Source organism: Hylobates moloch, unplaced genomic scaffold (genome assembly GCF_009828535.3).
Source record: "Hylobates moloch isolate HMO894 unplaced genomic scaffold, HMol_V3 SCAFFOLD_29, whole genome shotgun sequence".
In the NCBI taxonomy this organism is placed as follows: Eukaryota; Metazoa; Chordata; class Mammalia; order Primates; family Hylobatidae; genus Hylobates; species Hylobates moloch.
In genome coordinates, this window is record NW_026652304.1 from 4233597 (window position 1) to 4250060 (window position 16464).

Below are 16464 nucleotides of genomic sequence, written 5' to 3' on the forward strand. Positions count from 1 at the left end.
GGGTATTTTTGTCTTGTAAAGCTCAAAAGTGGAAAGGTATATAAAAATACTGAACAGAAACTTGGCCTATACATCTACCATCTACCTGAAAATGGGCAGAAGGACTGCGTAGAAGATAGACAGATTAACATTCCTTTCTTTTAAAATGTGCACAAGAAATTTCCTAGGAGACATGCTATTATGGACCCAACTCTAAACCTAGCCTACCATTTGCAATGTGTACTCCATTCAACACAAGAAGTCTGGGCCAAAGTTTAGACGAATTTGCAGAAATCCATAGGGAAAAGAGAAAAAAGGAGGCAAAAGGTACGCCTCACTAACCTTGGGTTGGTGACAATGCTACGTACGGGTGCAATCTCTAGGGCTAGAATGCTTGTTTGGAAGCATCAGAAAGACATTCAACCACAACCTGTACTCCAGAATCCCAAAAGCTCATTTACTTTCTAAAACAATCAAGTTTACTAGCTTTAAACTCTAATAGTCTGTGTCCATTCATTCACAAATATTTACTGAGCACTCAAGTGCCAAGGTATCGTACTCATGCTATAAAAACTGACATTTGGTGGGAGAAACTGAAAAGTAAACAGATAATTATAAGACAACATGGTAATCTTGCAATGGGGGTAAATAAAACAAAGTGCTAGAAAGATATAAATTATCAATAAGGAAATATTATTGGAGCTAATAATCAGTTACGACAGAAAAAACTTGTAGCATTTAAAAAATTTTCCAAATTACATGAATTTAAAGTAAACATGATCAGAGTGGGACTGAGAAGATATGTCTTTCTACAAATTCTCTGTGACTAAGAGTGACCTGCTCCCTTTACTGATGTATTTCTGGCTCTAAGCCTCTCCTTGCTAGCTATTTTACATTCCTGTTTTTCATCTTTATTTTTCACTTATCTCTCTGGCTGTTTTTATCTGTAAGATAAATGTTGCCACAGAAAGTCATTCGGGCACTTAATATCTGTGTCAAACCCTTTCCACAACATGTAGTTACTTCATTTTATAAAGATTTAGAGCAAAGCTCTAAAAATTAGTAAGACACTATTAGATGACCACTGTTAACAGCCATTTACCTATCAAATAAGTATGATTAAGTACATATTAAATATCCATCCCCAAATCACCTCCCAATCACAAAATTTCTGTTGCATTTCATGTCACATACACAGCAGAACTAATCCAAATTTTCACAAAGCTCTTTCACATGTTAGAAGAGTCTGGCTTTTTGCTAATAAATCTGAAATTACAGTAACTAGAAAGCAGTCACGGGTATAGTTTTAAACAAATGCCACCATAACTTCTTTCACATCAACTCCACTGATACTCCCAAATTCATATTTCTATTCTGAATCTCTTGCCTGAATTCCATTATATTGAATGAATTGCCTAGCTGATATCACTGGTTATATGTCTAAAAGGCATTTCAAAGTTAACACGTCCAAAAAAAAGGCTCCTGATTGCTCAGTCTAAACTTGCTACTTTACCACGGTCCCAAACTGAGTCAATAGCAACTCCATACTTCCAATGGCTTGTGCCAAAAATCCCTTGTCATCCTTGAATTCTCTTTTATGCCTCAGATCCAATTCATCAGCAATTCCTTCCCACACAGAGTTTGAAACATATCCAAAATCTGATCTGTTCTCACCCTTTCCTATTACTGTCCTGGTGCCAGCCACCATCATCTCTTTAAGTATGACAATAATTTCTAATGTATTTTCCCTGTTTAAATCTTTGCTCTATCTCCAAAGTCTACTCCACACACAGCAGAGTGAATATTTAAAAAGGTAAGTTAATACTAGCTACCACCTTAAAGAAAAGCCATATGACCATATCAATTGATGTACAAAAAAGCATTTGACAAAACTGAAGACCTACTCATGATAAAAACACTTAACAAAGTACAAATAAAAAGGGAACTTTCTCAACTTGATAAACAGCATCTACAAAAAACCTACAGCTAACATATACTTAATGGTGAAAGACTGAATGCTTTTCCACTAAGATCAGAAACAAGCTTGTCAGCAACCACCACTATTATGAAACAGCATTGCAAGTAGCAGAGCAAGAAAAGGAAATAAAAAGCATACAGACTGGGAAGAAAAAAATGTAAATAACTGTCTCTATGCACAGGCACATCAGAAAACCCAATGAATCTACAAAATAAACCTCCTAAAACTGATAATTTAGCAAAGTCTCAAAATATAAGATTCACTGACAGAAATCAACCAACCATACTGCCACATATTAGACATGAACAATTGGAAATCAGAATTAAAAACACAGTATCACTTACAATTGTTCTAAAAAATATATATCTAGGTATAAATCTAACAAAACATGCACGGGATTTTTATGCTAGAAACTAAAAAATGCTGACAAAAGAAATAAAAGAATTAAATAAGAGACATACCATGTTCATGGATTGAAGACTCAACAAAATAAAAATGTCAATTTCCCCGAAACTGACATTTTTATAGATTCTAAATTTTACATGGAAAGGAACTAGAATAGCTAAAGCAATTCTGAAAAAGGAGAATGAAGTTGGAGGAATTTCACTATCTAATTTTAAGACTTACTATATAGCAATAGCAATCAAACAGTGTGGTAGTGGTGAAGGGACAGGCACAAAGATCAATGGAACAGAACAGAGAATCCAGAAACAGATCCTCACAATTACGGCTATCTGATTTTTGACAAAGGTACAAAAGCAATTCAATAAAGGAAGGACAGTCTTTTTTCTTTGGGACCTAAGGTTAGCCAGTGTTCTCAGACTTGACAAGAAAGGCACAATCCATAAAAGAAAAAATGCATAAAATGAACTTCATTAAAGCTAATTTTTTGCTCTGCAAAAGACCCTGTTAAGAGAATATAAAGACATGCCACATACTAGGAGAAAGTATTTGTAAATCACGTATTCAACAAAGAACTTGGATACAGAATTTGTAAAGAACTCTCTAAACTCAACAAGAAAACAAAACAATTCAATTAGAATATGAGCAAAAGACTTGAACACATTTTGCCACAGAGGATATGTAGACAGCAAAGAAGCACATGAAAATATGTTCAACATCATTAGCCATTAGGGATATGCAAATTAATGGTCACTACATGCTATTAGACTGGGTGAAATAAGAAATACAATACTAATACGGGGGAGGATGCAGAGAAACTGTAGGTTTCTCACATATTGCTGGTGGGAATGTAAAATGGTACAGCTACTCTGGAAAAGTCTGGCAGTTTCTTATTTAAACATACATTTATCACGCAACCCAACAACTGCACTTTTGGGAATTTATCCTACAGAGATGAAAACGTATTTTCACATAAAATCCTGTAAAACCTGTTCACAGCAGTTTTATTTTTACAACCCAAAGGTGGAAATTCCAAAGTCAAACTGTGGTATATCCATACAATGGTAAACTCTTTAGCATTAAAAAGGAATAAACTATTGATAAATGCAACAATTTGGAAGGATCTCCAGGGGATTATACTGGGTGAAAAAAAAAAAAGCCCATCTCCAAAGGTAACATCATGTCTGATTTCATTTACGTAACATTCTTGAAGTGACAATTATAGTGATAGAGAACAGAAGCAGATAAGTGGTTGCCAGGAAGGAAAGGTGAAACTTAAGGGGTAAAACAAGGGAGTCTCTTTATGATGATGAAACAGTTTTATAACCTAATTGTGAAAGTCACATGAATTTATACATATACATAATAATGTTACAGAACCACACACATACAAATGCCAATAAATAAATAATGTTCTAAGAAGTGAGGGGTGAAAATACAAATTAGATTTTATCTTAAAGCCCTTTGGTGACTTCCTACCCCATCCTGAGTAAAATCTAAAGTCCTTATCACAGTCTAAACACCCTACATGAACAGCACACAGTTGGATATCATCTATCCTACTTCCACCCCCCAACCCCCCTCAGCTCCAATTATATTGGTCTTCCTGCTCTTAGAAGATGGCAAGCACATCCCACTTAAAGGCCACTGCAGTTGCTACTGCCTCTATTTTCATTCATGTACCTGCTCAAATGTTATCTAATCAGACAAGCCTTCTCCATCTCCTCCATATAAAGTGAAGTCTTCCTCTTTCTCCCTCCATAGAATCTTAAAATCAACAAACAGAACTCAAATGTCTTCCTCATCTGTTGCAACCCTGGTCTGTTCTGTATTGGTGAACATCACCATCACAACTATGCACCCAGGGCATGTGTGATCTTCACTGCTTTACGTCACATTCAATATTTCCTTCTCAAACACATTACCTATTCTTAATTACCCCATCATCAGTGCCTTAATTTGGGTCCTAATCAACTCTCAAATAGATACTTATATGCCTGCCTCTTCCTCCCAAGCCTGGCTCTTTTCAAAAGTATTTTGTGCACTACAGCCAGAGAATCTTTCTAGAATGTTAATTTAAGAACTTGTCTTCCATCATTTGAAGGATGAAGTTAAATCTCCTTTATGGAGTATACAGGTATCTTGATGCTCTTTTTTCTAATTTTCCACCTCAACTTCCAGCTAACCCACCACTGGTACCCAACGTACTGCAGAACTACTCACAGTTACTGTGTACATGGGGACTTTCCTACCTCCATCTTCCATGCATGGTGTTTCTGTCTAAAAAGACCTATCTGCAGCCTGTAACTCTCTTCCTTGCCTTGTCACCTTTCCTAGATTTCCCTGTCATAACCTTTCATCCCTTACTGAATAGGAGATACTGCCTAATCCTTATCCATAGGAGACACTACCTCCTATAGATTCCTAAAGTATTTTATGTTTAACCCCGTCACAGCATTTGTCACGGTATATCACATGTGTTTGTATATATGTCTCTTAAGGACAAGAACTGTATCTTACATATCTGTCCATCCCTTTGACCTAGCAAAGTACAGGCACACAGCAGGAACTCAAAACTATTGGATAAGTAAGGTAGTTTGAATAATAAAGAATGTAGAGGCTGGGTGCGGTGTCTCATGCCTGTAATCCCAGCACTTTGGTAGGCCGAGGTGGGCCGATCACGAGGTCAGGAGATTGAGACCATCCTGGCTAATACGGTGAAACCCCGTCTCTACTAAACATACAAAAAATTAGCCAGGCGTGGTGGCATGCGCCCACAGTCCCAGCTACTTGGGAGGCTGAGGCAGGAGAATTGCTTGAACCTGGGAGGTGGAGGTTGCAGTGAGCTGAGATTGCACCACTGTACTCCACCCTGGGGGACAGGGCAGACTCCATCTCAAACAAAACAAACAGAATGTAGGGATGAGACACAATAGAAGAATGAGTAAGGCAATATTTCTTGGGTTAGCCAGCTATTCTGCACAAGCATGTCATACAGGACATATGAAATACGCTCTATGGAGTTTCTGTTCTTTCGATTATGTGATATTCTACAAAAGTTGATATACTGATAGATAGCTTGGTTTGGTTAAGATCACCACTTCAATCTTCTACCTAATTACTTCAACTAGGTAATGAACTAACTTCAATTAGGTAATGAACTAATTACCTTCAACAAGAGCACTTCTTGTTCCACTTGCAAAATTACAGCAATGGCTCTGTCATCCTTTAAATATATGGCATTGTTCATGAGGGGAAAAATCTCATGAAGAGAACGAGTATGTCTCATGCAGGCCAAACAATTACCTTAGCTAGACAAATCTCAAAGGGCATTCAACATGTGTCAATGCACTTTTACATGCAAAAAAGCAGAATCGCCATATGCGGAAGTGGGAATTTTCTTCTGAAATCCCCATTTCCATGTGCTTATTTTTCCATTTCCTATAAAATCATCCTAAGAGTGGCAAACAGTACTTTAGCCAAGTACAATTCAGGTACATGCTAATCATGGGGTAAACAGTAGTCACTCTCAATGCAAATTATAAAATATCTGTATTTCTAGCAACTTTTATTTGACACGGATCCCTTGGATGCTTCCTTGAGCACATTTTCTCACAATTCTAGTAACTACTTAACTGTGACACCTACATACATCTGCAACATACAGCTGCTTAACTTCTGAAGAGCAGACGCTGTTTATCAGGTCACTAATTGCCTTTTAAAAATTAACCAAGTTGCCAGGCTCAGTGGCATGCCATACATAGTCCTAGCTACTTGGGAAGCTGAAGCAAGAGGATGGCTTGGGCCTAGGAATCGAGACTGGCCTAGGCAACGTAACGAAACCCCCATTTCTAAATAAACAAATAATAAATCAATAAAATTAACCAAGCAACTATGCCATAATTTGTGCTCAACAATTAAATGGAACATTTGATCTGCCTTAAATTTTTAAAAAACAACCATCTTGCCTATATATTATAATGATGACAACCCTAATGGAAACCTATAATCAGGAAATGCTAGTATAAAAGAAAAGCGTAAAAGACAAAATAGTCCATAGGAGAACAAGAATGTGGAAGCAAATATCTATATAATAGGCTTTATACCACAGATCTGAATATTAATATTTAAAGGGCAGTTTCTCCCACTTACATTTTTATGCAATTATTAGCTTTGCTGAACACAAGATAAACTATTGCAAACTACAAAAAAGCAAAATTAATTTGCTGACCTAATTATTACTGATATTAAGTGACCTATTCAAAAGGATTTGAAAATGTTAGGTTTTCTAAATAATGGCATTTGATCAAAACAAAAATCAAATTTCTGTGCATAATACTTCACTCTACATGTTGACTTTTCCAACAGCAAAAGCTAAAAACCGCTTTAAAAAACAAGGCTGAGGATAGGCGGATCACCTGAGGTCAGGAGTTCGAGACCAGCCTGGCCAACATGGTGAAACTCCATCTTTACTAAAAATACAAAAATTAGCCAGGCAGGGTGGTGGGTGCCTGTAATCCCAGCTATTCAGGAGGCTGAGGCAGGAGAACTGCTTGAACCCAGGAGGCGGAGGTTGCAGTGAGCTGAGATTGCGCCACTGCACTCTAGCCTGGACAACAGAGCAAGACCCCGTCTCAAAACAACAACAACAACAACAACAACAAAAAAAACACAGGGCTGAAAAGGCCAACATGTACCTTATAATTCCTTCTGCCATGATAACATGTCATTTATCCAATGATTAATGTTTCAATCTCCTATTTGTGCTTCTGGTTTTATTTTACAGATTGCACAAAAACTGCACACGTGTAAGATTAAAGCATATTTATTACCTCTAGGCTAAGAGATTTCATGTATATACACTACAGAATGTTCTAAGCCTATGAACTTAATAAAATGCAATGAGTTTTTTAAACTGTCTTTTTTTTTTTTTGAGATGGGGTCTTGCTTTGTCACCCAGGCTAAAAATTTTTGTCTTAATCTACCGAGTAAACCAGTGTAACTATTGTAGAATATTTTGCTGTAATAATTAGTATTGAATGCTATTTGTATAACTAATATTTTAACATAATAATACCATTTGTTTACTCTTCCTGGTACTATAGCAATACAGATAACTTATTAACGAAATACAAAACCATTGCTATAGCTTCTGTGAAAACAGGCTGGGTGTGGTAGCTCACACCTATAATCCCAACACTTAGGTGGGAGGCCAAGGCAAGATGATTGCTTGAACCTAGGAGCTCAATACCAGCCTAAGCAAAATAGGAAGAACCCTTCTCTACGAAAAATAAAAAGTAAGCTGAGCGTTGTGGTGCGCATCTGTAATCCCAGCTACTTGGAAGGCTGAGGTGGGAGGATCGCTTGAGCCTGGGAGGTCAAGGCTTCAGTGAGCTGTGGTTGTGCCACCGCATTCCAGCCTGTTCAACACAGCGAGACACTGTCTTAAAACATAAACATAATAGAAAAGTACAAAGATCATTTTACACAGATAAAGTGGCACAAGTTTTGTAGTATTATATTAAACCTCATATTTAAGGTGTTTTCAAAATCTTATCCATGCCAATTTTCTAATGCTTTTCCTACAAAAGAACTATTATTATAGATTTGTGGACTAATTTCAAATTGAAAATGCAGCTTTTCCCACAGGAACAGGCAAGAAAAATACAAAGAATTAACAATCCGTATGTTTATTTTGTAGTTAAAAAAATGATGATGTTTTGTTTGTTTCATCTTGGTCTAAGGAGTTACAGTAAATTAAAAAGTATAGAAATTCTTTTTCATTCTATTTGTTGAGGAAAAATGAAGTGGACAGATACCTTGAAGAAAAAACCTAACAAAGCAAAATTCCAAATGTAAAATTACTTCCCATTATTTAAGCTACATATCCTAATGTAACTAGAACAAGAATTCACCTGTTCTATGTAAGGTAGGTATTACTATATCCATTTTTCTGAAGAAAACTCCTTGGCTCAGAGAGTGTGAATGATGTCTAAAACCACATAGCTACAGTCAGCAACAGAACTCAGATTTGAACTTGGGCTCATCTGATTTTAAAGCCCAGAACTTTTCTTATTATACTTCATTGACTCCCAACATGGTAAAATTAAGATATTTAGTTAAAGAGGTGGGGGCTGAGAAGCTGAAAAATTAACAAAGAGATCAACTCAAAATCAAAAGCAGTATTTTCCTAGCCTGGGCAATAAAGGGAGATCCTGTCTCTACAAAAAATTTTTAGAAATCAGCTGGATGTAGTTACGCACACTTGTAGTCCCAGCTATTCAGGAGGCTGAGGTGGGAGGAAGGCTTGTGCCCAGGAGTTTGAGGTTGCAGTGAGCTATGATTGTCACTGCACTCCAAAAAAAAAAAAAAAAAAAAAGTAATATTTTCCACAGTTTAAAGCCAGGTAAAGTCTCTTCTACCCCTATGGCCCCAGTTCATATCAGAATTACTGCTTTTGTTGATTTCTCTGACTAAACAAAAGTTGCCTAGCCTGAGGACAATGTTCTGCAAGGTCAAGTTGCTGAGTTCAAGTTTTCATCTGCATTGGCAAGTATTTTCTCTCATTGATGAGGAATGGAAAGTCACTGCCCTGAACTGCCACTGGCTCTATACTGATGAGCCAAGCAATATCTCTGGCCTGCTTCACTGGCAAACTGACAGGAAGCAAACTTGTGATGTGGTCAATTTTGCTAACATTAAAAAGGTAAACATTAAGATATTAAAGGTCAAAAATAATTTTCCTTAATATCAATGTGAGAGTAAAACTTTAAGCTAAAATTCAAAATAATATTAATATTATTTAATGATTCAGATGATGGTTAATAAACTGGGGAATAAAAATTTATAGATCAAAAATTACTCTTTCCCATACACTTTAATGGATTATTTTAGACAAGTCTATTATTAACAATCGGCATTCACATATTTCTACCAGAATCTCTGCTAAAATCTCCATTCCTATACTCTTGCTGCTTCTCTCTCTCTCTCTGCAGGACCTTTCCAACCTCTACTTTATTATCTGGCTTCTGTGACTTGTACTAGGAGCACTGGTACTAGGCCGGTTTTTGTTTTTCTTCTTAAGTGAAACAAGAATTCCATTTTCTTTTAACAAGGCAATTAAAATACTACAAATTCTTATACTGCTCTTGTCTCTTGTACTTGTTTGTAGGTAAATCAGACTTCCTTTCTGAAGCTACTCAAACTGACACCTTGCAGGAATTATTTCTGTCCTGTAGTAGACAGTTATTGTTCAAAACAAGCAAAGAAACAAAAAAATTACAAGAGTATAAAATATTCAGTTGTATGTATTTCTATCTCATTTCTAAAGTAGTACTGTGGCACACCAAATACTAAAATGAAATACTTTTCCTCCTATTTGTTCATATTTGAATATAAAGCACACGATACATGCTTTGTGGAGAACTTTTTAAAAATCCAAGAAATATTTTGGATAAATGACTGAAAGCCTCATAACCTGACAGAAGTCTTAAGCTTGGGGAAAGCTAAAATTACTATTCTTTAGGTAGAGGATAACTTACAACAGAACAGGAAAGAGTTGACTGGTACTAAGATTTAAGCATTTGAAGAATAGTTACTGTGAAGATGGGAGGTGGGATGCTGGTGGGATGTTTTCACTTTTCAGTGAAAACACCAGTATTTCCTGTATCACAGAAATGTAAGTAAATGACCAAGCTATTTAATCCATAAAACCAGGACAAACCTACACTTTCATTGAAATTATCTTAAAAAGATAAGGTAAACTTGTTCTTTAACAGTTAAGAGCAAATAATTATTCATAAATTTTCTTCTACTTTTAAAAACTGCTATATTACTTTTTCACTTTGATGCCAACAACATCATAGAAATAGGTTAATGAAGACTAATCTAGCTACAAATAATTGATTTCTTCCTCTCAATTTCTAGAATTTTTTTGAACTTTTGGCTAGATTCAAAAAATAGCATTTAAAAGACTTTGCATAATGATATCTTATTCAGTGCTTAAAATTAAAAGTAGAGATTCCAGTGCAGTCACCTTTCAGACTCAGGAGTTTACTACAAAAAGAGCTGTAATTTACAGAAAAATATCATTAAGAACTATTCGACATTTAACACACAGTATTTCTTGAGCTCTTAACTACAGGCCAACCACTGAAAATAATGTGAAGTAAAGACTGAAAGGAAGACATGTTCTGCCCTTGAGGTGCTGTTTCGTGATCTCCCAGTCTAAAAATGAAAATAAGTATTGCAACTTGCATGGTTATTCCACTTTTCCCTTAAAAATCCCATTCACAATTTGAGTTACTTTATCTTTGCAAAAACTTCTCTTAATAATTTGTATGACAGATTCTTTGAATTAACAAGCAAAATAATGACAAAAAGCAAACATTTACTCTATACTTACTATGTGCCAGGCACTGTACTAAATATTTTAAAAGTATTTACATGAATTGGAATTTTATACACAATTTGTTGTTTCCTTGTTAAAATGCTGAGATCCAGCTCATCAACCTATTCAACAAGATATGACACGATGTTCCTTCACCAGAAAAAGAAAGGTATCGTATCCATTTTACACAGAAGAAAACAAGCTCAGAGAAGCTAACGAATTGTAGCTGGTCCCAAATCTAGTGGCAAAGCTACTAAGTGGCGAAACCAGGATTCAAAACTCCAATTTTCTATCCAGCCATAAAACAGCTTTCTGAAATACTAACAATAGGAAATCGCTGTTGAAACTCTGTGACTTTGAAGTACAAATACAATTGTGTTCTGAAATTTGAAGTGTATTCTTAAAGGAAAAATTTTATGGATGGGATAGGTTTTGCTTTTTGAAATCAAGGATAATACCCATTACACAGTTTTTAAAAAGATCAATAAGCAATGTTCATTCCCTAACTCCCTTTTCTGTTTTATTTTCCTGCACAGTACTGTTTTGTCCCAGGCATATTACACTGTACTCATTTATTAAGTCTTTTACCACTAAATGTAAACTATATGAAAACAGCTATTTTTGTCTGTTCTTCAATACGTCACCTCCAGCATCTGGAAGAGTCCCTAGCATATAATAAGTGCTCAATAAATATTTCTGAAATGAAGAAAAGCTTGGCACACAGTAGGCATTCAATAAATATTAGTTCCTTTCTCTTTATTATGCAGGATATCACTCCCTGGGTACCATATTCTGAACTGGAATACATGATTAGAAATGAAATAAAATTTCTTATTAAAGTTTTACATTACACATGAGTAAGGCAAATCAAAAAGTCACATTCAGCAAAACCTCACTTATGAAGCATAAAGGTAAGGGGGTGTATGTAAATTAAATTTTGAATAAATGCACTTTTAAGTGCCAAAACTTTAATCAATTTTCATAGACATCTTTTATTCATATAAACATACACAATTTTACTTGGTGATAATTCTGACTTGGATGTCCTGAAACATCACTTGTCAGCTGACACTTCTCACTGTGCTCACTCCTTTTCTAAGGAATAGGAAATAAAGTAAACATATTCTGTAAAATGAGTCAATAAAAATCCAAGTGAAAATCCAAGTGAAACGCATAACCTCAATGTAGGAGCTGTGCGATCATTATTCTGGCATCTTTTTCTTTTCCTAGGAGGCTGAATGAACGTAGGTTAAGTACCACTTACTAGTAAACAGGCTGTTTTGAGAGATGGGATACTTAGAAAAAGATAGCACCCTCTTAGCAATCTCTAATTCCTTAGTTTTATCAAGATCAGTCAAGTTTAGTGATTAACTAAAGAAAACATAAAAAGTATAACTCCTAAGAGTACTTACTCAGGTTTTTTAGCTTTCTGAGTAAGAAGCGTCCTTGATTTTTTAGGACCAGAATCATATGAAACAAAATGTTAAAATACTGTTAAGTATTCTGGAAATATGAGCCAGAGGCAAAAACATATGAACATGCATACATTTAAATTCTATATGATTTCAATGTCTCCAAATTCTTATCATTTTAATACAGAGGGTTTTAAATAAGATGACATATATAGAGCGTCAGAACCTATGAAAAGGTTCAGAGACAATCTCCTTCGTAGAGTTCAGCATGATCGTTTTCCTGTGCTTGGCAGCCACCACTACCCACATGTCCACATTCCTAGCTGCCTAAAACTTTTCATCTAACTCTCTGCTAGCATCTTATCCTCTGTCTCTCCTCCTTATTACTGTTTTGCCCAATCTTCACATGTGCCTCTGTTATTACCTCATAATCCTTCTATTCTAGAGAGACCCAATATTAGATCAAATAAAGATGACATAAGTGAAACAAAGGAAAAGTGCTACTAGTGTTCTCTGGGTCATGGGAACCTGGCCAGAGAGAGATATAATGGAATTATAATTTCGATTTTTCAATTACAGTTTAATTTATGAACTTTATATATTGTAAAGATTATCAGGAACTTTTCCCCAAAATATCTACAAGAAGGCAAAAATTCTGAAGTATGATGATAAAAAATAAACTTTTAGTCTTGATCTGTTTATATAACTCAAAAAAATGCTGTTTTAGAAAATACACATTCCTCAAGGACTTTTTTTGCAAGTAACTCATAGAGTAAAACAGCCTACATTATACTTATTTTTCAAAATGCAGTAAGTTCACAGATACACATATGTACATTTCACTCTAAACAGTATTTTGTGAAAAGAAATTTTCCTTACTGGGAAAACTACGGATGTAGAATAAACTTCTATTTCTGCCAAGACACAAATGTAATAAGACATTTACCCAAGTGTAAGCTGTTAATACTGAAGAAGCAATTCTCAATACTGACCTAAGTGGGGATCTGCCCACATAACTGCGGAGTTTAAAAACCTCATTTCATTAGGCATTTGGGAGGCTGAGGCGGGTGGATCACCTGAGGTCAGGAGTTCGAGACCAGCCAGGCCGTCATGGTGAAACCCCATCTCTACTAAAAGTACAAAAATTAGCCGGGTGTGGTGGCGGGCGCCTGTAATCCCAGCTACTGGGGAGGCTGAGGCGGGAGAATCGCTTGAACCCGGGAGGTGGAGGTTGCAATTAGTCAAGATCATACTACTGCACTCTAGCCTGGGTGACAGAACGAGACTGTCTCAAAACAAAAAACAAAGAAAACAAAAACAAAATTTAAAAAAAAATCGTTTCCCAGTCTTAGCAATACCCTTAGCTGAAGGCAAGTGCTTTTTTCCACTAGAGGACCAAGCGTAGGTGTGATTTCAATCAAACGGGATTAAGTTAAAATTTATTTTTCAGAAAACATGTATTTGATGAGGTTCTGATCATTTTATCAACTTCTTAATGAGTCACTAAAGCACACGTTCTACTATGAAATAGTTAACTAAAGGGGGTTCAATAGTAGCATTTCATCAGCGTCCTTAAGAGAATACTTTTAAACTCAGGAAAAGTTATTCGATGCACACAAGAGAAGAAATAATGGAGTATATTCAGGGGATAACTTATTCATCTATAATTGACGTATTCAACTTTCAGTTTGATTCTTGAAAGATTTAAAACTTAAGCACCCTCTATTAGAAACTGATTAGACTTATGGGGGAAAAACCCAAACAGAAGTTCTGAATCACTGGAATTTTTGTTCTATTTCCTGTTAACACATTGATAGTACATCATATTCGTTCCATACATGTTTTTTAAAAGCAGCAGAATCCTTAAACTGTACCCTAATTTAGCCTATAGCTCATGTATCTAACAATTCTTCCCATTGTTTCTAATTAAAATGCTCAGCCAAAGCCTACAACAAAAGAAGAGCAAGTCTTCCTTTATTAGAAACTGCCATGGTTTCAAAATTTAAAGTGTCAAACCGTCAAAGTTTAAAATCGTGATTTCATTGTTACAAAGAATGTAAAGATATTTTTTAAAAGGTGTCAATACTCTGCTACCGTATGAAGAATGTGGTAAGCAGAAGTGAAAAAACTGAAAGCAAATATTCTACTCCATGCCCACCAAAATTCCCGGCCAAATCTGGAATTGCATAATGATCATATAATCTTTAGAGTATGCTAAAGCGGAAACGAAATTCCTTTTCTAAAATGTGAATCAATCTGACCCCAAAATTAGACACTTTACAAACTTACCTAAAACAGACAAAATGGATGCAAAATTATATTGCCGTACAGTTGCTCTGAATACGATCTTAGCGTTCAAGAACTTTCCAATGAATAAGGGCACTCAACAGCCTGCACTGGGGGCCTGAATTTCGTGAACTACGGAGAAACCTCTGTGAAGCCGCAAATTCCCTCCACTCTCCTGGAAACCCCTCTTATCAGAAACATTTGAAGAATTTATCCACAACAATTAAGCTGACTTGAAGAATGGAAACCTAACATCTCAAATATACTATATATGGAATGAAACATGGCCAAACACATAAATACAAACTCACACAGTCTCTGACACTTTGGTGTACAACTCTGCCTGAACATCTCACAGCATCAGCAACAGATCCACCTGTCACCTGTTCAGCACCGCCAAGAGACCCTTGCAGCCTCCCTGACTCAACCACAATCGCAGGGTTTGAGGTTGATGGGACCGAAAACTAGAAACATCCAGTGAGATCTAAGGGGCCACATATTCATAGCAGGGCTTGCCCCCCACTTCAAAGACGGCTGCAGAAAACCAAGATCGGCAAGGGAACGATGTTCTCCCCCACGCCCGACCCCCCACATAACTGCCCCGTGTCTCTCCCCAAAACCCCCGCCCTTAAGTCATCTTTAACTAGACCTCGGCTCCCCAAAAGGAGATTTTTCCTCCCCCGCCCCCACCTCACACATGCCTGGGGGCAGGTCGGGGGCGCCGACGCAGGGAGGGGCCCTCCCGAGCCCCTTGCGCCCTCCCCCACCCGGGGCTCTCCCAGGCGCTTGATTCCAATGAAGCTCCCCCTCCCCCCCGCACGGACGCCCCGGAGCCCAGGCCCGGCCCGATGCTCCCCACCCCCCCACCGGACCGGGGGACTCGGGGGGCCTCCCTCTCCGCCTCGCCACTGGGGGAAGGAAAGAGGCGGAGGGAGGAAGAGTGCAAATTAGAAGCGGACGCCCCGCACGGGCCTCGCGAGGCGGCAGAGCCCCTTCCAGACGGAGGGGGGTGCGGGGCGATGAGGGGAGAGCCCGGTTGGGGATCCCGCCGAGGCCCGGCAGCGCTGTCGGCTTACCCTTTGCCGCCGCCGCTTCCCCCTCCTCCTCCTCGGCCGCCGCCGCCGCCTCTCCCACTAGGGCAGCCGTCTCCACCGTCGCCGCCGCCGCCTCCGCCACCACGGCCGCCGCCAGCGCCGCCGCCGCCTCCGGTTCCACCCGGCAGGGGGGACACCTCAGCCCTCCCTCCCTCCCCGCTCAGCCCCCTCCGCTCGCCCGCCGCCGCCAACTCCCTCCGGCCGCCGCCGCCGCCACCACTCCTGGCTGAGGGGGAGGGGAGGGGGTCGGGCTGGGTCGCCCCGCCGGCGGCTGCAGCAGATCAAAAACGACGGCTGGGCGGCGTCGCCGCTCCCCGATCCTCGGCTCCGGATCGCTCGGCCTCCCCACCTCCCTCTGCCCCCACCCCCCTTGCGCTCGCCTGCCCTCCCCCCACCCCCCCAGCTCTCGCTCGCTCTCGCCGCGGCTCCGCCAGCCCAGTCCGAATCAAAATACTGTCACACAATATGGCGGCGCAGCGGCCGGCAAACACCGCGAGATCTGCAGCCGCGGCTGAGGCGGCGGCTGTGACGAGGCCTCCCCTAGCCGAACGGCGGGGGAGCAGCCGGCGGCGGCGGTGGCGGCCCGGGGATGCTCTTCCTCCGCCCTGTACCCCTCCCCCGACACTCGCACTCTCTACGCCCGTCTGGCAAGGGCTGGAGGGAGGACGCGGGCCGCCGCTGGGGCCGTGCGAGGGGGGCGCCGGTGCGGGCAGCCCGGGGAGGGCTGGGAACCCCTTTCTCGGCCTGGGCCCCCCATCCTTGGGGGTAGGGTGCGGGTTCCACCTCCCGCCACGGGGGCCGCTAGCAGTTTGGGCTGAGGGAAGAAAGGAACTGAGCTCGCGTCCCGGCTGCACCTCGCGGAGGGGCTGGCCGGGTCCGGAAGCGGGTGGCGGGACTTGCGGGGCTGCCGGCGGCGCCGCGCGG

General features: G+C 39.4%; 1 protein-coding gene across 4 annotated transcripts in view; it reads right to left on the bottom strand.

Moving 5' to 3' along the window:
* Positions 1–15650, bottom strand: part of LOC116463202 (TGF-beta-activated kinase 1 and MAP3K7-binding protein 2) — a 93708-nt gene extending 78058 nt beyond the window's left edge. For 2 of the 4 annotated variants that reach the window (XM_032146197.2, XM_058434506.1), the window contains exon 1: positions 15523–15650. The gene's annotated coding sequence lies outside the window, so the exon portion shown is untranslated. The remainder of the gene's footprint in view (positions 1–15522) is intronic. The other 2 variants (XM_058434504.1, XM_058434507.1) reach the window with 2 other exon arrangements.
* Between the last annotated feature and the right edge of the window lie 814 nt (positions 15651–16464).